At 44.7% G+C, this 22,062-nt stretch overlaps 1 protein-coding gene across 1 annotated transcript in view; it reads left to right on the forward strand.

Annotated features, from left to right (window-relative positions):
* LOC135505069 (ras-related protein Rab-26-like) overlaps nucleotides 1–22,062 on the forward strand; it is a 128,852-nt gene that overhangs the window by 23,838 nt on the left and 82,952 nt on the right. The window lies entirely within an intron of this gene.

Genomic DNA, 22,062 nt, shown 5'->3' on the forward strand with positions numbered 1-22,062 from the left:
AGGTCGACTCCAATCAAGTTGTAGAAACATCTCAAGGATGATCAACGCAAACAGGATGCACCTGAGCTCAATTTCAAGTCTCATAGCAAAAAGTCTGAAATCTTATGTAAATAATGTATTTCCGTTTTTTATTTATTTTTATTACTAAATTTGGTTAAATGTCCAAAAACCTGTTTTCACTTTGTCGTTGTGGGGTATTGTGTGTAGATTGATGAGAAGGGGGAAAAAAATCATTAATTTTAGAATAAGGCTGTAACGTAACAAAATGTGGATAAAGTGAAGGAGTCTGAATACTTTCCGAATGCACTTTATACAAATAATGTTCAGTACTTGCAGTCGACAATAGAAAGAAATTATGAAGTATCAAAATAAAGAACAATCGCAGTAGTAGAAACCAAACGGCAACATATCAAAATGCCAATAGAGCCTATAACAGGCCAAGCCTATAACAATACTGAGAATACTTAGCAACACATGTTACCTTCACAGCAGTCCTCAAGAGAATGGAAAAGAACAGACTTATATACCCACAATACCCTGACGCTCACAGTTAGGCTACGGAGAAACCATACCAATGGGCTCTTAACACGGATACATGTATATGTAATCGTTTTAGACACAGTCACATAGACTGAATTAGACACAATAAACATACATCTCAATTGCTACAGTGGCTGATGTAGCAACCAAATTAATATTTGCAGGAATATAATATGAATTCACTACTGGACTAACCAATGTCATGACAAATTATATAACTACTGCTGTACACACTTTTTCTATTCATATACTGTCCATACTGACTCTGACATTGCTCGTTCTGATATTTCTTAGTTTTCTTTTAAATGTTTTGGATTTGTGTGTATTTTCTGTATTGTTAGGTATTACTGCACTGTTGGCGCTAGAAACATAAGCATTTTGCTGAGACTGTGATAACATCTGCTAAGTATGTGTAGCGAGCAGTAAACTTTGATTTGAGAACTTGAGTGACATACAGAGGTAGGGATATGGGTGCCCGACACAAACTAAGCTGTCAAACAAACAGGTATTATTAAAAGGAGAGAAATTAGTCAAATAAAGCACATTCTTTTATAAACTGAAATGGAGGAGTCCCTTGAGCCCGTGTTGCCGCTAATAGCAGAAACTAATGGTGCACTCGTAAGTTTAATGTAACGGCCGTAATGGAATTTGTAGAAATGGATATGTTTGAACTTGGCGCTCGTGGGGAGAACCATAATTCGACGTGAGAGCTTGCATCGTCACAAATGGTCAAAGTTAATGTAGCCATTAAAAGTTACGTTGTTATTGATTGGCTAATTATTTTTTACTGCACACTGCAATCCAAAATACGGGGTATGAGGACCTGAGGGAAGTTTTGGGTGATGGCTGCAAAGCCGATAGCGTCTGTGTACGTTATCCCTGATGCAGTGGAAATAATAACAACATTGAAAAATGAAATAAGCTTTATGCAGCATGAGTGCAGACCCATGACAACTTTTTATTTATCTGAATTCACTGGTTTTTACGCACCATCCAAACCTCTGGGAGAGCGCGATGGTCCCCTTTTTGATTAGCTTACCAAATCCTGAGACAACTAAAGGAAGGCAGAATTTTGGTGTGGTGGCTTTGGATCAGAATCAGTTAACAGTGTATATCAATACTAGCTCAATTTAATGTCAGTAAACATCATAAAATTAGGAATTAGGTTTTTAGACATGTTTTTTAATTAGAAATGAAAAGATCAAATATCTGGAGTCAATAAGTATTCAACCCCTTTGTCATGGCAAGCCTAAATAAGGTCAGATGTAAACATGTGCTTAACAAATCACAAAATAAGTTGCATGGATCACTCTGTGTGCTATAATAGTGTTTCACTTTTTTTTTAAAGACTACCTCATCACTGTACCACAAACATACAATTACAGTTGGAATCGGAAGTTTACATACACTTAGGTTGGAGTCATTAAAACTCGTTTTTAAACCACTCCACACATACCTTGTTAACAAACTATAGTCTTTGCAAGTCGGTTAGGACATCTACTTTGTGCATGACACAATTATTTTTTCCAACAATTGTTTACAGACGGATATTCCACTTATAATTCATTGTATCAAAATTCCTGTGGGTCAGAAGTTTACATACACGAAGTTGACTGTGCCTTTCAACAGCTTGGAAAATTACAGAAAATTATGACATGGCTTTAGAAGCTTCTGATAGGCTAATTGACATCATTTGAGTCAATTTGAGGTGTACCTGTGAATGTATTTCAAGGCCTACGTTCAAGCTCAGTGCCTCTTTGCCTGACATCATGGGGAAATCAAAAGAAAGACCTCAGAACACAAATTGTAGACCTCCACAAGTCTGGTTCATCCTTGGGAACAATTTCCAAAAGCCTGAAGGTACCACGTTCATCTGTGCAAACAATAGAATGCAAGGATAAACACCACAGGACCACGCAGCCATCATACCGCTCAAGAATTGATGTAATTGTCTCCTAGAGATGAATGTACTTAGGTGCAAAAAATTTAAATCAATCTCAGAACAACAGCAAAGGACCTTATGAAGATGCTGGAGGAAACGGGTACAAAACGATCTATATCCACAGTAAAACGAGTCCTTTATCGACATGACCTGAAAGGCAGCTCAGCAAGGAAGAAGCCACTGCTCCAAAATCGCTATAAAAAAGCCAGACTACGGTTTACAACTGCACACGGGGACAAAGATCGTACTTTTTGGAGAAATGTCCTCTGGTCTGATGAAACAAAAATAGAACTGTTTGGCCATAATGACCATCGTTATGTTTGGAGGAATAAGGGGGAGGCTTGCAAGCCGAAGAACACCATCCCAACAGTGAAGCACGGGGGTATCAGCATCATGTTGTGGGGATGCTTTGCTGCAGGAGGGACTGGTGCACTTCACAAAATAGATGGCATCATGAGGGAGGATAATTATGTGGATATATTGAAGCATCATCTCAAGACATCAGTCAGGGAGTTAAAGCTTGGTCGGAAACGGGTCTTCCAAATGGACAATGACCCCAAGCATACTTCCAAAGTTGTGGCAAAATGGCTTACGGACAACAAAGTCAAGGTATTGGAGTGGCCATTACAAAGCCCTGACCTTCAATCCTATAGATAATGTGTGGGCAGAACTGAAAAAGTATGTCCGAGCAAGGAGGCCTACAAACCTGACTCAGTTACACCAGCTATGTCAGGAGGAATGGGCCAAAATTCACCCAACTTATTGTGGGAAGCTTGTGGAAGGCTACCCGAAACGTTTGACCCAAGTCAAACAATGTAAAGGCAATGCTACCAAATACTAATTGAGTGTATGCAAACTTCTGACCCACTGGGAATGTGATGAAAGAAATTAAAGCTGAAGTAAATCATTCTCTATGCTATTGTTCTGACATTTCACATTTTTAAAATAAAGTAGTGATCCTAACTGATCTAATACAAGGAATTTCTACTAGGATTACATGTCAGGAATGGTGAAAAACTGAGTTTAAATGTATTTGGCTAAGGTGTATGTAAACGTCCAACTTCAACTATGTCTGTAAGGTCCTTCAGTCGAACAGTGATTTTCAAACACAGATTCAAACACAAAGACCAGGGAGGTTTTCCAATGCCCTGCGAAGATGGGCACTGATTGGTACATGGGTAAAAATAAAGCAGACATTGAATATCCCTTTGAGCATGGTGTAGTTATTAATTACACTTTGGATGGTGTATCAATACACCCAGGCGTCCTTCATAACTCAGTTGCTGGAGAGAAAGGAAAGGAAATCTCGCATGGATTTCACCATGAAACATTTGAAGAGTTGAATGGCTGTGATAGGAGAAAACTGAAGATGGATCAACAGCATTGTAGTTACTCCTTAATACTGACCTAAATGACAGAGTGAAAAGAAGGAAGCCTGTACAGAATAAAAATATCTCAAAACATGCATCCTGTTTGCAACAAGACACTAAACTAAAACTGCAAAAAATGTGGCAAAGAAATTAACTTTATGTCTGAATACAAATCAAATATTATTCGTCACATACACATTGTTGGCAGATGCTAATGCGAGTGTAGCAAAATGCTGGTGCTTCTAGACCTGACAGTGCAGTAATATCTAACAAGTAATCTAACAATTCCCCAACAACTACCTAAAACACACATATCTAAAGGGGTGGATGAGGATGTGTACATGTAAGTTTATAGACGAGGGATGGCCGAGCGGCATAGGCAAGGTGCTGTAGATGGTATAAAATACAGTATATACATGTGATATGAGTAATGTAAGATATGTAAACATGGTTAAAGTGGCATTATTTAGAGTGCATTGTATAAAGTGACTCGTAATCCATTTATTAAAGTGGCCAGTGATTGGGTCTCAATGGAGGCATCAGCCTCTCTCTGAGTTAGTGATTGCTGTTTAGCAGTCTGATAGCCTGTTTTTCTCTCGGTCCCATGTTTGATGCACCTGTACTGACATCGCCTTCTGGATGGTAGCGTTGTGAACCGGCAGTGGCTCGAGTGGTTGATGTCCTTGATAATCTTTTTGGCTTTCCTGTGACATCGGGTGCTGTAGGTGTCATGGAGGGTAGGTAGTTTGCCCCTGGTGATGCATTGTGCAGACGGCACCACCCTCTGGAGAGCCTTGCAGTTGAGGCCGGTGCAGTTGCCGTACCAGGCGGTGATACAGCCTGACAGGATGCTCTCGATTGTGCATCTGTAATTTTGCCATGGTTTTGGGTGACAAGCCACATTTCTTCAGCCTCCTGAGGCTCCCTCTGCTGCTTCCTTAAGTCCACGATCATCTCCTTTGTTTTGTTGACGTTGAGTGAGAGGTTATTTTCCTGACACCACACTCCGAGTCCCCTCACCTCCTCCCTGTAGGCTATCTCCTCATTGTTGGTAATCAAGCCCACTACTGTTGTGTCGTCTGCAAACCTGATGATTGAGTTGGAGGCGTGCGTGGCCATGCAGTTGTGGGTGAACAAGGAGTACAGGAGGGGCTGAGCACACACTCTTGTGGGGCCCCAGTGTTGAGGGTCAGCGAAGTGGAGATGTTGTTTCCTACCTTCACCACCTGGGGGCGGCGCGTTGCACAGGGCGAGTTTGAGACCCATGGGCCTCGAGCATGATGATGAGCTTGGAGGGTACTATGGTGTTGAATGCTGAGCAGTAGTTAATGAATAGCATTCTTACATAGGTATTCCTTTTGTCCAGATGGGATAGGGCAGTGTGATGGTGATTGCATTGTCTGTGGACCTGTTGGGGCGATATGCAAACTGAAGTGCGTCTAGGGTGGCAGGTAAGGTGGAGGTGATATGATCCTTGACTTGTCTCTCAAAGCACTTCATGATGACAGAAGAGAGTGCTACGGGGCAGTAGTCATTTAGTTGAGTTATCTTTGTCTTCTTGGGTACAGGAACAATGGTGGCCATCTTGAAGCATGTGGGGACTTGGACAGACTGGGATTGGGAGCGATTGAATATGTCCGTAAATACACTAGGCACCTGGTCTGTGCATGCTTTCAGGATGCTGCTAAGGATGCCGTCTGGGCCAGCAGCCCTGCGAGGGTTAACACATTTAAATGTTTTTCTCACGTCAGCTACGGAGAAGGAGGCGTGGGTTGGGGCACAGTCCTTGTTAGCGGGCCACGATGGTGGCATTGTATTATTCTCAAAGCGGGCAAAGACTGTGTTTAGTTTGTCTGGAAGCTTGACGTCGGTGTCTGTGACGTGGCTGGATTTCTTTTTGCAATCCATGATTTCCTCTAGACCCTGCCACATACGTCTCGTATCTGAGCCATTGAATTGCGACTCCACCTTGTCCCTGTACTGACATTTTGCTTGTTTGATTGCCTTTGCGGAGGGAATAGCTACTCTGAGTATATTCAGACATATTCCCAGACCTCTTTCCATGGTTAAATGCGGATCGCACTTTCAGCTTTGCGCAAATGCCGCCATCCATCCACGGTTTCTGGTTAGGGTTAGGTTTTAATAGTTACAGTGGGTACAACATCTCCAATGAACTTCTTTATAAACGCACTCACCGTGTCAGCGCATAGGTTGACGTTGTTCTCTGAGGCTGCCCGGAACACATTCCAGTCCGCGTGATCCAAACAATCTTGAAGCGTGGCTTCCGATTGGTCGGACCAGCGTTGAATGGTTCTTGTCACGGGTGCCTCCGGTTTGAGTTTCTGCCTATAGGACGGTAGGAGCAAGATGGAGTCGTGGTCGGATTTTCCAAAGGGATGGTGAGGGAGGGCCTTGTATGCATTGCGGAATTTAGAGTAGCAGTGGTCGAGGGTATTGCGCATGCATGTAGGGGCTATCAATATGCTGGAAGAATTTAGGTAGACTTGATCTCAAATTTTCTTTGTTAAAATCCTCAGCTACAGTAAATGCAGCCTCAGGATGTATGGTTTCCAGTTTGCAAATTGTCCAGTGAAGTTCCTTGATGGCCGCCTTGGTGTCTGCTTGAGGGGGAATGTACACATCTGTGACGATAACTGCCGATAATTCTCTTGGTAGGTAAAATGGCCGGCACTTGATTGTAAGGAATTCTAGATCGGGTGAGCAGAAGGACTTGAGCTCCTGTATGGTGTTATAATAACACCATGAGTCGTTAATCATAAAGCATACACCCCCGCCCTTTGTTTGGACAAGTACCATGCTTCATATTTTCAAGCATGGTGGTGGTTGCGTCATGTTATGGGTACATGTATGCTTGTCATCCGCAAGGACTAGGGTGTTGTTTCCGGATAATAAAAAAAACGGAATAGCGCTAAGCACAGGCAAAATCCTAGAGGAAAACCTCTGCTTTCCAACAGATACTGGGAGACAAATTCACCATTCAGCAGGAAATAACTTAAAACACAAGGCCAAATATACACTGGGGTTGCTTACCAAGATGACATTGAATGTTTCTGAGTGGCCTCGTTATAGTATTGACTTAAATCTACTTGAAAATCTATGGCAAGACTTGAAAATGGCTGTCTAGCAATGATCAAAAACCAACTTAATAAGGTGCAAATAGAGACTTACCCAGAAAGACTAACAGCTGTAATCGCTGCCAACGGTGATTCTAACATGTATTGACTCAGGGGTGTGAATACTTATGTAAATTAGATATTTCTGTATTTCATTTTCAATACATTTGCAAACATTTCTAAAAACATGTTTTCAATTTGTCATTATTGGGTATTGTGCGTATTTAATCCATTTTGAATTCAGGCTGTAACAAAATATGGTATAAATAACACACACTTCCGGCACTGACAGAGATGGCCGCCTCGCTTCGCGTTCCTAGGAAACTACGCAGTTTTTTTTTACGTGTTATTTCTTACATTAGTACCCCAGGTCATCTTAGGTTTCATTACATACAGTCGAGAAGAACTACTGAATATAAGATCAGCGTCAACTCACCATCAGTACGACCAAGAATATGTTTTTTGCGACGCGGATCCTGTGTTCTACCTTACTAACAGGACAACGGAATGGATCGCATGCAGCGACCCAAAAAAACGACTCAGAAAAAGAGGGAAACGAGGCGGTCTTCTGGTCAGACTACGGAGACGGGCACATCGTGCCCCACTTCCTAGCATTCTTCTTGCCAATGTCCAGTCTCTTGACAACAAGGTTGATGAAATCTGAGCAAGGGTAGCATTCCAGAGACTGTAACGTTCTTACAGAGACTGTAACGTTCTGTGCTTCACGGAAACATGGCTCACTGGAGAGACGGTATCCGAAGCGGTGCAGCCAACGGGTTTCTCCACGCATCGCGCCGACAGAAACAAACACCTTTCTGGTAAGAAGAGGGGTGGGGGCGTATGCCTTATGGCTAACGAGGCATGGTGCGATGAAAGAAACATACAGGAACTCAAATCCTTCTGTTCACCTGATTTAGAATTCCTCACAATCAAATGTAGACCTCATTATCTACCAAGAGAATTCTCTTCGATTATAATCACAGCCGTATATATCCCCCCCAAGCAGACACATCGATGGCTCTGAACAAACTTTATTTAACTCTTTGCAAACTGGAAACCATTTATCCGGAGGCTGCATTCATTGTTGCTGGGGATTTTAACAAGGCTAATCTGAAAACAAGACTCCCTAAATTTTATCAGCATATCGATTGCGCAACCAGGGGTGGAAAAACCTTGGATCACTGTTACTCTAACTTCCGCGACGCATATAAGGCCCTGCCCCGCCCCCCTTTCGGAAAAGCTGACCACGACTCCATTTTGCTGATACATGCCTACAGACAAAAACTAAAACAAGAAGCTCCCACGCTGAGGTCTGTCCAACGCTGGTCCGACCAAGCTGACTCCACACTCCAAGACTGCTTCCATCACGTGGACTGGGACATGTTTCGTATTGCGTCAGATAACAACATTGACGAATACCCTGATTCGGTGTGCGAGTTCATTAGAACGTGCGTTGAAGATGTCATTCCCATAGCAACGATTAAAACATTCCCTAACCAGAAACCGTGGATTGATGGCAGCATTCGCATGAAACTGAAAGCGCGAACCACTGCTTTTAATCAGGGCAAGGTGTCTGGTAACATGACTGAATACAAACAGTGCAGCTATTCCCTCCGTAAGGCTATCAAACAAGCTAAGCGTCAGTACAGAGACAAAGTAGAATCTCAATTCAACGGCTCAGACACAAGAGGCATGTGGCAGGGTCTACAGTCAATCACGGACTACAGGAATAAATCCAGCCCAGTCACGGACCAGGATGTCTTGCTCCCAGGCAGACTAAATAACTTTTTTGCCCGCTTTGAGGACAATATAGTGCCACTGACACGGCCTGCAACGGAAACATGCGGTCTCTCCTTCACTGCAGCCGAGGTGAGTAAAACATTTAAACGTGTTAACCCTCGCAAGGCTGCAGGCCCAGACGGCATCCCCAGCCGCGCCCTCAGAGCATGCGCAGACCAGCTGGCTGGTGTGTTTACGGACATATTCAATCAATCCCTATACCAGTTTGCTGTTCCCACATGCTTCAAGAGGGCCACCATTGTTCCTGTTCCCAAGAAAGCTAAGGTAACTGAGCTAAACGACTACCGCCCCGTAGCACTCACTTCATCATGAAGTGCTTTGAGAGACTAGTCAAGGACCATATCACCTCCACCCTACCTGACACCCTAGACCCACTCCAATTTGCTTACCGCCCAAATAGGTCCACAGACGATGCAATCTCAACCACACTGCACACTGCCCTAACCCATCTGGACAAGAGGAATACCTATGTGAGAATGCTGTTCATCGACTACAGCTCGGCATTCAACACGATAGTACCCTCCAAGCTTGTCATCAAGCTCGAGACCCTGTTTCTCGACCCCGCCCTGTGCAACTGGGTACTGGACTTCCTGACGGGCTGCCCCCAGGTGGTGAGGGTAGGTAACAACATCTCCTCCCCGCTGATCCTCAACACTGGGGCCCCACAAGGGTGCGTTCTGAGCCCTCTCCTGTACTCCCTGTTCACCCACGTTCACGCACGCCTCCAACTGCGTTTGGGACGCACAACAGTGGTAGGCTTGATTACCAACAACGACGAGACGGCCTACAGGGAGGAGGTGAGGGCCCTCTGAGTGTGGTGTCAGGAAAATAACCTCACACTCAACGTCAACAAAACTAAGGAGATGATTGTGGACTCCAGGAAACAGCAGAGGGAACACCCCCCTATCCACATCGATGGAACAGTAGTGGAGAGAGTAGCAAGTTTTAAGTTCCTCGGCATACACATCACAGACAAACTGAATTGGTCTACTCACACAGACAGCATCGTGAAGAAGGCGCAGCAGCGCCTCGTCAACCTCAGGAGGCTGAAGAAATTCGCTTGTCACCAAAAGCACTCACAAACTTCTACAGATGCACAATCGAGAGCATCCTGGCGGGCTGTATCACCGCCTGGTACGGCAACTGCTCCGCCCTCAACCGTAAGGCTCTCCAGAGGGTAGTGAGGTCTGCACAACGCATCACCGGGGGCAAACTACCTGCCCTCCAGGACACCTACACCACCCGATGTCACAGGAAAGCCATAAGGATCATCAAGGACATCAACCACCCGAGCCACTGCCTGTTCACCCCGCTATCATCCAGAAGGCGAGGTCAGTACAGGTGCATCAAAGCTGGGACCGAGAGACTGAAAAACAGCTTCTATCTCAAGGCCATCAGACTGTTAAACAGCCACCACTAACATTGAGTGGCTGCTGCCAACACACTGACACTGACTCAACTCCAGCCACTTTAATAATGGGAATTGATGGGAAATTATGTAAATATATCACTAGCCACTTTAAACAATGCTACCTTATATAATGTTACTTACCCTACATTATTCATCTCATATGCATACGTATATACTGTACTCTATATCATCGACTGCATCCTTATGTAATACATGTATCACTATCCACTTTAACTATGCCACTTTGTTTACATACTCATCTCATATGTATATACTGTACTCGATACCATCTACTGTATCTTGCCTATGCTGCTCTGTACCATCACTCATTCATATATCCTTATGTACATATTCTTTATCCCCTTACACTGTGTATAAGACAGTAGTTTAGGAATTGTTAGTTAGATTACTTGTTGGTTATTACTGCACTGTCAGAACTAGAAGCACAAGCATTTCGCTACACTCGCATTAACATCTGCTAACCATGTGTATGTGACAAATAAAATTTGATTTGATTTGAAATCAAAGGGTATGAATACTTTCTGAAGGCACTATACAGTATACCATATACTCATGTAAATAACCACAATATGAAATACATTTGTACAATCTGAAGCTATATGGCATAAAGTACTTCAGGCACTGGACATATCAAAAGGATGAGGATGAGAGAAGGTGCTATTGTGAGATGGGCAGGATGGGTGTGGATACGGTGGGAACATGTTGGTCTGAGCAAGTGTGATGTCATTAATGTTAGTTTAAATTTATGTTGTGAATTGTTAAGTTGTCTATTTGTTTTTTTCTATGTATGCTTTTTGCATGGTCTGAAAATCAAAATCAAATTGGACAAAAAACATAACAAATAAATACACACAGTAGGGTTTCCAATACCATCAATACTGTTAACTGTTTTAGCATGTTCTTTTCATACTTTTGAATGTTGTTCTTTTTAAATAAATACCAGCAGTCAACTTGTTCAGTAGGTTCATAGACAAAGCAGATCGCATTCTTCATTGTGATTGTTGCATTATTTTTTCAATTAAACGGTTCCCCAGAGGATCATTTAGCTCAGCTGTGGCGAGTTGCCCTCTCAGCTACGCCTTCTGAGTAGTTGGCTTCTCTCCCCTCTCTCTCTCCCTTCTCTCCCCTCTCTCTCTCCCTTCTCTCCTCTCTCTTCCTTCTCTCCTCTCTCTTCCTTCTCTCCTCTCTCTCCTCTCTCTCCCTTCTCTCCTCTCTATCTCTCTCCCTTCTCTCCTCTCTATCTCTCTCCTCTCTCTCCTCTCTCTCCCCTCTCTCCCTCTCTCTCCTCTCTCTCCCTCTCTCTCCCCTCTCTCCACTCTCTCCCTCTCTCCCTCTCTCCATTCTCTCCTCTCTCTCCCCTCTCTCCATTCTCTCCTCTCTCTCCTCTCCCCTCTCTCCATTCTCTCCCCTCTCTTCCTCTCTCTCTCTCTCCCTCTCTCTCCTCTCTCTCCCCTCTCTCCCCTCTCTCCATTCTCTCCCCTCTCTCCCTCTTTCCTCTCTCTCCCCCTCTCCTCTCTCTCCCCTCTCTCTCCCCCTCACCTCTCTCTCTCTCTCCTCTCTCTCCCCTCTCTCCTCTCTCTCCCCTCTCTTCCAGCCCCCAAGCCTCAAGTCCTGTAACTCATAGCAGTGGTACACCAGTTAATCATTAAAGGAGCTGTGCAGCCAGCGTGGATGCCGGCGGAGCCACGACACCTCCTCTGTGTGTGTTGTGTAGCGTGACAAGGCTGACCAGTGACCACACAGGGACAGGGGTAATTGCAGTGTGGCAGTCTGAGGTATTGTGGGCACAATTAGACTGAGCCGTTAACCCGTTCCTCTGGGAGAAGAGATGGAGACGGGAATAGAATTGAAAACAAATTGCTCACTTTAAAGTTTGCGTTTCACTCTGAAGTATAGGCTTCTGCTGAGTCATTGTCGTCTAGGTAGGACCAATCAATAGGAAATCAAACTCCAAATGATACTGGAGAATCTTTTATTTCTCCGAGTGGAGGTGGGAATGGAATTGTTTGATGATAAATGTAGGCTTTTTATTGTCGCCGTTACAGTTCCTCAAACAACAGCAAAGACTTGAACATATAATCTGTTAACCACTATCCTTCTCAGTAGATACTGTTATTGGTACTACAAGGTTGTTGTTTATGTTGTGTTTAGGCTTTTTGAGCAAAGCCCTATTATTCTGTGCAATAAATGGGTTTAATACATCTTGTAAAAGTGCAGCACATGCATGCAATAAAAACGTCTGTAGAGAAAATCTAAAATAATATATATAGCTGTAATAAACTGGCTGGTCGATGCCGTGTTCGCATGTACACACACACACTATGTTAAGGGGGATGTTTTCTGCGCTGTGACATACTGTATCTCTGGATGTGTTTTATCACATCCAGAACCTCAGTAAAATAACAGACTCATCATTTCCTCATTCTCAGATTGCCATTAATCTACTGTCCGTTATCCGTATGAGAGGAGTTATGGTGATTCGAGCACCCCGCAGGTTTATGGTGTCCTTCATGCTCTGCCTGGCTCTGGGGGATTCCATTTCCTTTCAGACCAAGACGCTTAGAGGCATTTGTTTTGAAGTAATGTGTCTTGTTTTGTGATTGTGCAGGTGTGCAAGTGCACCCAGACAAATATACATTTACAAAACAAACATTAACCAGAAACACACACAGGCAAACAAAACATGGTATTCTACACACACACACACACACACACACACACACACACACACACACACACACACACACACACACACACACACACACACACACACACACACACACACACACACACACACAGAGGATACAAAGAACACATAATGAGCATAGACCTACAGTCTTTTTAAAAGGGTCCATCATGTCCTTGTCAGTAGCCTACAGAGCTTGACCCTAGAGAGCACAGTCTTTCATGCTGCATGGCTACACAATTAGTTTGTGTTCTATGGTCTATATAAAGGCACACAGTCACACAGTCACACACACACACGCACACACAGTCATACACACCGGCACACCCTAACCCTTACCGTAACCCTTACCCTAACCATAACCCCAAAACCTAACCTTAACCCTAAACCTTAAACCTAACTCTAGCTCTAACTCTAAAACTAACCCTAACCCTAGAAATAGGATTTGGCATTGTGGTGTCTAACAAAATGTCCCAAGTTGGTCAAATTCTGGTCCCCACAAGTATAGTTAATCACGTCCACACTTCCGTAACTCCTTCCTTGGCCCAAGAGGCTCTGTCACACACTATTGATCTGCTGCCGCGGTGCTCCAGGAGCCAAACCAATGAAGCGTAACTCCTTTATTTTTACTATTTTCTATATTGTAGAAATAATAGTGAAGACATCACAACTATGAAATAACACATATGGAATCATGTAGTAACCAAAAAAGTGTGAAACAAATCAAAATATATTTTATATTTGAGATTCCTTTCATGGCCTAAGAGGCTCTGTCACACACTATTGATCTGCTGCCGCGGTGCTCCAGGAGCCAAACCAATGAAGCAGACAACCAATCGGCTGCTTTATGGACTCAGCCACTGGAACGTATAGTACCAGTTAAACGTTTGGACACACCTACACATTCCAGGGTTTTTCTTTATTTTTACTATTTTCTATATTGTAGAAATAATAGTGAAGACATCACAACTATGAAATAACACATATGGAATCATGTAGTAACCAAAAAAGTGTGAAACAAATCAAAATATATTTTATATTTGAGATTCCTCAAAGTAGCCATCCTTTGCCTTGATGACAGCTTTGCAAATACTTGTAAGCAACACAACTGCAGACATATACACTACATGGCCAAAAGTATGTGGAAACCTTCTCGTCAAACATCTCATTCCAAAATCATGGTCATTATTGTCGACTTGGTCCCCCCTTTGCTGATATGCCAGCCTTCAATCTTCTGGGTAGGCTTTCCTCTATGGCAGCTGCAGGGACTTGCTTCCATTCAGCCACAAGAGCATCAGTGATGTCAGGCACTGATGTTGGGCGATTAGGCCTGGCTCGCAGTCGGCGTTCCAATTCATCCCAAAGGTGTTCGATGGGGTTGAGGTCAGGACTCTCTACAGGCCAGTCAAATTCTTCCACACCGATCTCGACAGACCATTTCTATATGGACCTCGCTTTGTGCACCGGTGGCATTGTCATGCTGAAATAGGAAAGGGCCTTCCCCAAACTGTTGCCACAAAGTTGGAAGCACAGAATCATCTAGAATGTCATTTCATGCTGTAGCGTTAAGATTTCCCTTCACTGGAACTAAGGCGACTAGCCCGAACCATGAAAAACAGCCCCAAACCATTGTTCCTCCTCCACCAAACTTTTCAGTTGTCTCTATGCATTCGGGCAGGTAGCGTTCTTCTGGCATCCACCAAACCCAGATTTGTCCATCGAACGTGTTTCCACTGCTCCAGAGTCCAATGGCGGCAAGCTTTACACCACTCCAGCCGACGCTTGGCATTGCGCATGGGGATCTTAGGGTTGTGTGTGGCTGCTCGGCCATAGAAACCCATTTCATGAAGCTCCCGGCGAAGAGTTATTGTGCTAACGTTGCTTCCAGAGGCAGTTTGGAACTTGCTGGTGAGTGTTGCAACCAAGGACTGACGATTTTTACGTGCTACGTGTTTCAGCACTCGGCGGTCCTGTTCTGTGATCTTGTGTGGCCTACCACTTCGCGACTGAGCCGCTGTTGCTCCTAGACAATTCCACTTCACAATAACAGCCCTTGCAGTTCATCGGGGCAGTTATAGCAGGGCAGAAATTTCACAAACTGACTTATTGCTTGCTCGAAAAGTGGCATCCTATGACCATCCTATGACCTATGACTAGGTGCCATGTTGAAAGTCACTGACCTCTTCAGTAAGGCCATTCTACTGCCAATGTTTGTCTATGGAGATTGCATGGCTGTGTGCTCGATTTTATATGCCTGTCAGCAACGGGTGTGGCTGAAATAGTGTAATCTACTAATTTGAAGGGGTGTCCACATACTTCGATTAGACTTGATTTATGAAGTCTCAAACAAACACTACTCACTTTCTACGCACTGAGGGATTGTAAATGTTCATTTCACATGAAGGGGAGCTTTGGAGATGTGAGGAAAACACACTCCCTTATCACGACAGAGAAAACACTAGAACATGCTGAAAATTGAGGCCAAGCTTTCGCTGTGGTTGCGTAAGCATTCATTACTATTCGACTTTCCATCTTTCCATATTAGTTATTCTTCTGATCTGTTCTGCTCCTGTTTTTGGTGTATGCAAATGTATTCCTTTACATAATTCACTTATTGTTACATGTAATGGACAGGCAAAGAGGTTCTATTGGAATAAAGGTTTGGCCTGAGAGGGGTGACTCAGGGGGTTGTGATTATACACACACACACACACACACACACACACACACACACACACACACACACACACACACACACACACACGCACAGAGCGATGGCCCTCCCCCACCATGTTTATCCCTCCTTTAGAACCCCATTATCGCCCTGGTTATGTGATTCCTCGAGCTCTCCTTGAGCCGCAGAGACCGTTATGGCCGCATTACCTTGACAACGGTCTCTCTCTGTTACGTATGCATGTGAGGCGTACGCGTACGACAACTGGTTGTAGTACTGTTGGCTGGCCGGCTGGATCCTCTGTGTGTTCAAGTATTGATTGGGATTGTTATCTGTGGTTGAAGCTATATTACGCAATAAACCTATATACGCAATAAACTTATATTTCCTTGTGTTTTTCTTCTACATTTGTAGATGTCTTAAAATACAGCAGCTTGTACACTATTAAAACAAGTGAGCGCTAAAGATCGTTAAGCTAATTTCCAATCCGAATCTCTTCAAATACTAGGTAAATACCAGACTATAAAAGGGCTACCAATCTCTTTTAGGCAGGATGAGCTCAGGATCTCAAGGGTAAGAGTTTAGGGGAGCCATCTGGTTGAGAAGCCTGGCGTTAAGCTCAGATCTGTGGGGGTGAGGTGGGTTGTGCCTCCATGGACTCCAGGAAGTTTCCAGACTGGGACTCTGTGGGGTGGTTAGCATTCAGGGTGGCACAGCAGTAAGACATTGCCACCTGGCAAATGCTCTGTTCAATGGAATGCCTTCAAACAGCACGTCAGGTCACAAGCCACATCCTACCATCAGGCAAGTGACGTGTCTCTGGGAGTACACTGTCCCTGGGGGAGGATGGTTGAACCGGAGGAGGAAGAACATGCTTAAGAAGTTACTTTACACATTTTGTTGCTAAAGGTTATGTTAGATGTTTATCATTGTATTTTTGTTGTGAAAGCATGTTTCTGCCTCTCTGAGATGTGATGCATTTGGAATCTAATACTTAAGTCATTTTTTTTACAGAGCTTAGCTATGCCAGGAATTGTCCGTCATGCTGTGAATTAAGACTATTTTACACATTTGTCGCCACCGCCTTTGTTTTGCAATACTTTAATTCAGTTCCACTTCCAGGTACTATACTTGTCATAATTGGTGTCAGCAAAGCCAGTCAGTGAGTCACAGGGATCAGCACAGAGTCTGGCTTTAGGAGACATTACAGTTAAGAATGTGTCAAATCCTCTCTTTGAAGAGGGGTACCCAGCGTGACAACGTGACTCAAACACATCCTGGCAGAGTCTGGCATAGATACCAGGGAGCCATGGTATTTCTATACCCCTATACTCCTATCGTGCTGCCTTAGTGTGTGTGTCCCTGTTGTTGTGTGTGTGCCACCTCCTGCCCCCTGTGCCCATGTGTCATTAATTCAACGGGCCTTGTCACCTGAGGTGGACGCTGTTGTGTTTGGGTGTCCGCGGGTTGCCATCTGTGCTGACAACAACAACACCCGCTGAGCCTGTCTGTTTGTTTCACACACACACACACACACACACACACACACACACACACACACACACACACACACACACACACACACACACACACACACACACACACACACACACACACACACACACACACTCCCCTCTGATCTGACAGGACACTTTGTTTTATGAATCATCACCCCCCCCCCATCTCTGTTTGTAGAGTCAGGTGAGTGTGTTGTCCTGGGTGGATGGTATGCTGGGCCTGAACACTGTATGCCTATTAGGTCGTTATTACTTCTGAGGAGGGCTGAGGGGTAGGAACCTGAGAGAGAGGAGAACTGGCCGCCTCAGACAGGTGTGAGAACTGCATGGACTGCAAGTAGACAGTGAGATTGATTTCAACTGCTGAGGACAGTGCTAGAGGGAATCTGCAGGGGAAGCTTTCATCTGACCTTACGTATGTGAGAACCCTCCCATGACACCTCCAGCTCTCTCCGTCCCATTCAATTACCCCACACTGTACCCCTTAGCTAAGGTCCTTCCAGTACCCCACACTGTACCCCTTAGCTAAGGTCCTTCCAGTACCCCACACTGTACCCCTTAGCTAAGGTCCTTCCAGTACCCCACACTGTACCCCTTAGCTAAGGTCCTTCCAGTACCCCACACTGTACCCCTTAGCTAAGGTCCTTCCAGTACCCCACACTGTACCCCTTAGCTAAGGTCCTTCCAGTACCCCACACTGTACCCCTTAGCTAAGGTCCTTCCAGTACCCCACACTGTACCCCTTAGCTAAGGTCCTTCCAGTACCCCACACTGTACCCCTTAGCTAAGGTCCTTGCATTTTCTGGCTTCTCATCAGACTCGTTTGTGTTTTGCACTGTTACTATAGAACACCGTTCCCCCACCCACACACACACAGAGCCCAAACTCAATAAGACTGAATAGACGTCAACCTCCAGACTCCATTCAGATTCAATCAGAAGAGGAAATTGAATCAGACCAGAGCACAGAGTACATACATGGAGGCGTGATGGGGGTCTTTGGTGGGTTCAAGGCCAGTTGGGTGAGATGATACACGGTTAGACTCAGGCTAGAACACAGGCGGCCTCATGATGTTTGGATACTGGACATTTTTGTTAGACCGTTCTGGTCTGAAATAAATGTTAATCTGAATGCGGCTCCGTTGATAAGGACGAGACGCTGAGAGGAAATGGAAATGTAAAAAGGGTTCATCCAGCTGCCGTGGTTCGTGATGATTAGTTGATATCATTATTATGTGATCGTTGATGATTAATCGTTCCTGGGAGGAGCGCAGAGAGAGAGGGTCACTGCATCATTTCCTCTGTGAGAGGAGCAGGCACTATGCACAGGCTTGTTAATTGATCGCCTAACCACTCTAACCTGCCAGCTTTGCCCCGATTTTAAGTAGATTAGTGTCACTGATCTACTACTGTAATCTGAAATGATTTGATAAATTATTTTCTATATTTGATTTACTGTGGATATGGATTGATATGTAATAAACATGATTGGATGTGCGGGAAGACACATTCCCTATGGGGGAAGGGAGTTATATTTAATTAAATTGTTTCCCCTTCTTAGTCTACAGTTATCGGTTGTAACTAAGTACTGATGTTCTACCATTTGACCTGTTTGACTGCCAGTATCAAATGTCTGCCAGTGTTGACTCTTATAGTTCAAGTTTGACGCCAGACTGAGCCGAAGGCACACTGATAATGTCTCTGTGAGACTGTGGGATTCTGTAGCAGCTGATGCTGACTTCTTACAAGCCTCTTGGGCAGGTGTTTACAGAACATTCAGTGTGATTAATATATAAAGGCCTTCTCAGAGAAGGCCTGTCAGATATTTTCTCTGCTTCTGTTCTGGTGGGGTCTCCCTGTTGCAACTTGTAATTAACCGGATCGATTTCTGATGGATTTTATCAACGATTGCTCTCCTTTTGGTTCACACACGCACACACACGCACGCACGCACGCACGCACGCACGCACGCACGCACGCACGCACACACACACACACACACACACACAACCACACAACCATTCTGTCTCAGACTATAGTAATACCATGGTAAATGTCACATCAATCTCTGTTAGTGGTAATTGACACCAAAATACAGCAAGCTGAATAGCCTTTATGGCCTGAAGAGACTTCAAAACAGATGAGTCTCTGTGTTTCCTCATCTGGAACTATAAGCAGCTTGGATGTAGCGGTCTCTTAGGTGTCACTATAACTGCAGTGATGTCTGTTTCATTAACTTTAGATTGCTGTGCTAACACTGAATGATGTGCCTCTCCTCTACTTGCTGAGATGGAGTTAGACGAATCTGGATGACAGACTAGAAAGTCATTCAAATGGTTCACCTGGAAACAAACCACCATTTTATTACGTTTCAATATTCCGATGCCTTTTTCTCTCTCCCTTCAATATTTGTATTCTCCCCCATCATGCTCACCTTTTATTTTAAGTGGTCCAAAGGGACAGTTACCTTTTTGGATGATAAACCCCAAAATATCATATAATCAGAGACCCAGTGATCTCTAACATCACCATGGTGACCTCAAAGGTGACCCCGGCACACACCCACTGACCTCTGACCGCCGACAGAGATGGTCCTTAGGAAATTATGTAGTATTTAGTTTTTTAAATGTATAATTTCTTACATTGTTAGCCTAGAAAATCTTAAGTGTTATTAAATACAGCTGGGAAGAACTATTGAATATAAGAGCAACGTCAACTTACCAACATTACGACCAGGAATACGACTTTTCCGAAGCGGATCCTTTGTTCTGACCACCACCCAAGACATTGGATCTAATCCGAGGGGGCCGGCCCAAAACATCGCCGCAGAAGAGGTTGACGGAGTGGCTTCCTATTCAGGCTTCGAAGGCGTACACACCGCCCACCGCTTCCAAGTATACTACTCACCAATGTCCAGTCTCCAGACAACACGGTGGACTAAATTAGGGCAAGGGTTGCCTTACAGAGAGACATCAGAGATTGTAACATTCTCTGTTCACGGTAACATAGCTCTCTCGGGATATGTTGTCGGAGTCGGTACAGCCACCAGGTTTCTTCATGCGTCGCGCCGAGAGAAATAAACGTTTCTCTGGGAAGAAGAAGGGTAGGGGTGTATGCTTCATGATTAATGACTCATGGTGTAACATAACAACACACAGGAACTCAAGTCATTCTGTTCACCTGACCTAGAATTCCTTACAATCAAATGCCGACCATATTATCTCCCAAGGGAATTCTTGTCAGTTATCGTCACAGCTGTGTATATACCCCCTCAAGCAGATACCACGACGGCCTCAAGGAACTTCACTGGACTCTATGTAAACTGGAAACCATATATCCTGAGGATGCATTTATTGTAGCTGGGGATTTTAACAAAGCAAATTTGAGAACAGGCGGTCTGGGAAATGTTCCGGGCAGCCTCAGAGAATAACATCGATTTATATGCTGACTCGGTAAATGAGTTTAGAAGGAAGTGCAATGGAGATGATGGAAAAAGGACTGGGAATATGGCCGAATATAAACAGTGTAGTTATTCCCTCTGCAAGCCAATCAAACAAGCAAAATATCGGTATATGGACAAAGTGGAGTTGCAATTCAACTGCTCAGACACGAGACATATGTGGCAGTGTCTACAGGCAATTACGCACTACAAAAAGAAAACCAGCCACGTCACGGACACCAACGTATTGCTTCCAGACAAACTGTGAGGTTAGTAAAGTGCCACCGACGCGGCCCGCTAACAAGGACTGAGGGCCCCCCCTCTCCTTCTCTGTGGCCGACGTAAGTAAGACATTTAAACATGTTAACCCTTGCAAAGCTGCTGGCCCAGTGGGCATCCCTTGCCGCATCCTCAGAGCATGCACAGACCTGGTGTGTTTACGGATATATTCAATCACTCCTATGCCAGTCTGCTGTTCCCACATGCTTCAACTAAATGACTACTGCCCTGTAGCACTCACTTCTGTCATCATGAAGTGCTTTGAGAGACTAGTCAAGGATCATATCACCTCCACCTTACCTGCCACCCTAGACCCACTTCAGTTGGCATACTGCCCCAACAGGTCCACAGACGATGCAATCGCCATCACACTGCACACTGCCCTATCCCATCTGGACAAGAGGGACAGGGCAAGAATGCTGTTTATTGACTACTGCTCAGCATTCAACACCATAGTACCTTCCAAGCTCATCATCAAGCTGGGGGCCCTGTGTCTCAACTCCACCCTGTGCAATTGGGTCCTGGACTTTCTGACCGGCCGCATCCAGGTGATGAAGGTAGGAAACAACATCTCCACTTCGCTGACCCTCAACACTTGGGCCCCACAAGGCTGCATGCTCAGCCCCCTCCTGTACTCCCTGTTCACCCATGACTGCGTGGCTATGCACGCCGCCAACTCAATCATCAAGTTTGCAGATGACACAACAGTAGTGGGCTTGATTACCAATGACGAGACAGCCCACATGGAGGAGGTGAGGGCACTCGGAGTGTGGTGTCAGGAAAACATCCTCTCATTCAACGTCAACAAAACTAAGGAGATGATCGTGGACTTCAGGAAACAGCAGAGGGAGCACCCCCCTATCCACACCGAAGGGACAGTAGTGGAGAAGGTGGAAAGATTGAAGTTCCTCAGCATACACATCACAGACAAACTGAAATGGTCCACCCTCACAGACAGTGTGGTGAAGAAGGCGCAACAGCGCCTCTTCAACCTCAGGAGGCTGAAGAAATTTGGCTTGTCACCCAAAACCCTGACAAACTTTTACAGATGGTTTTTCGGATGACTGCCTTGCCTGGTTCACCAATTACTTTGCAGACAGCGTTCAGTGTGTCAAATCGGAGGGCATGCTGTCCGGTCCTCTGGCAGTCTCTATGGGGGTGCCACAGGGTTCAATTCTCGGGCCGACTCTTTTCTCTGTATATATCAATGATGTTGCTCTTGCTGCGGGCGATTCCCTGATCCACCTCTA

This window comes from Oncorhynchus masou, chromosome 18 (assembly GCF_036934945.1).
Source record: "Oncorhynchus masou masou isolate Uvic2021 chromosome 18, UVic_Omas_1.1, whole genome shotgun sequence".
Lineage (NCBI taxonomy): Eukaryota > Metazoa > Chordata > Actinopteri > Salmoniformes > Salmonidae > Oncorhynchus > Oncorhynchus masou.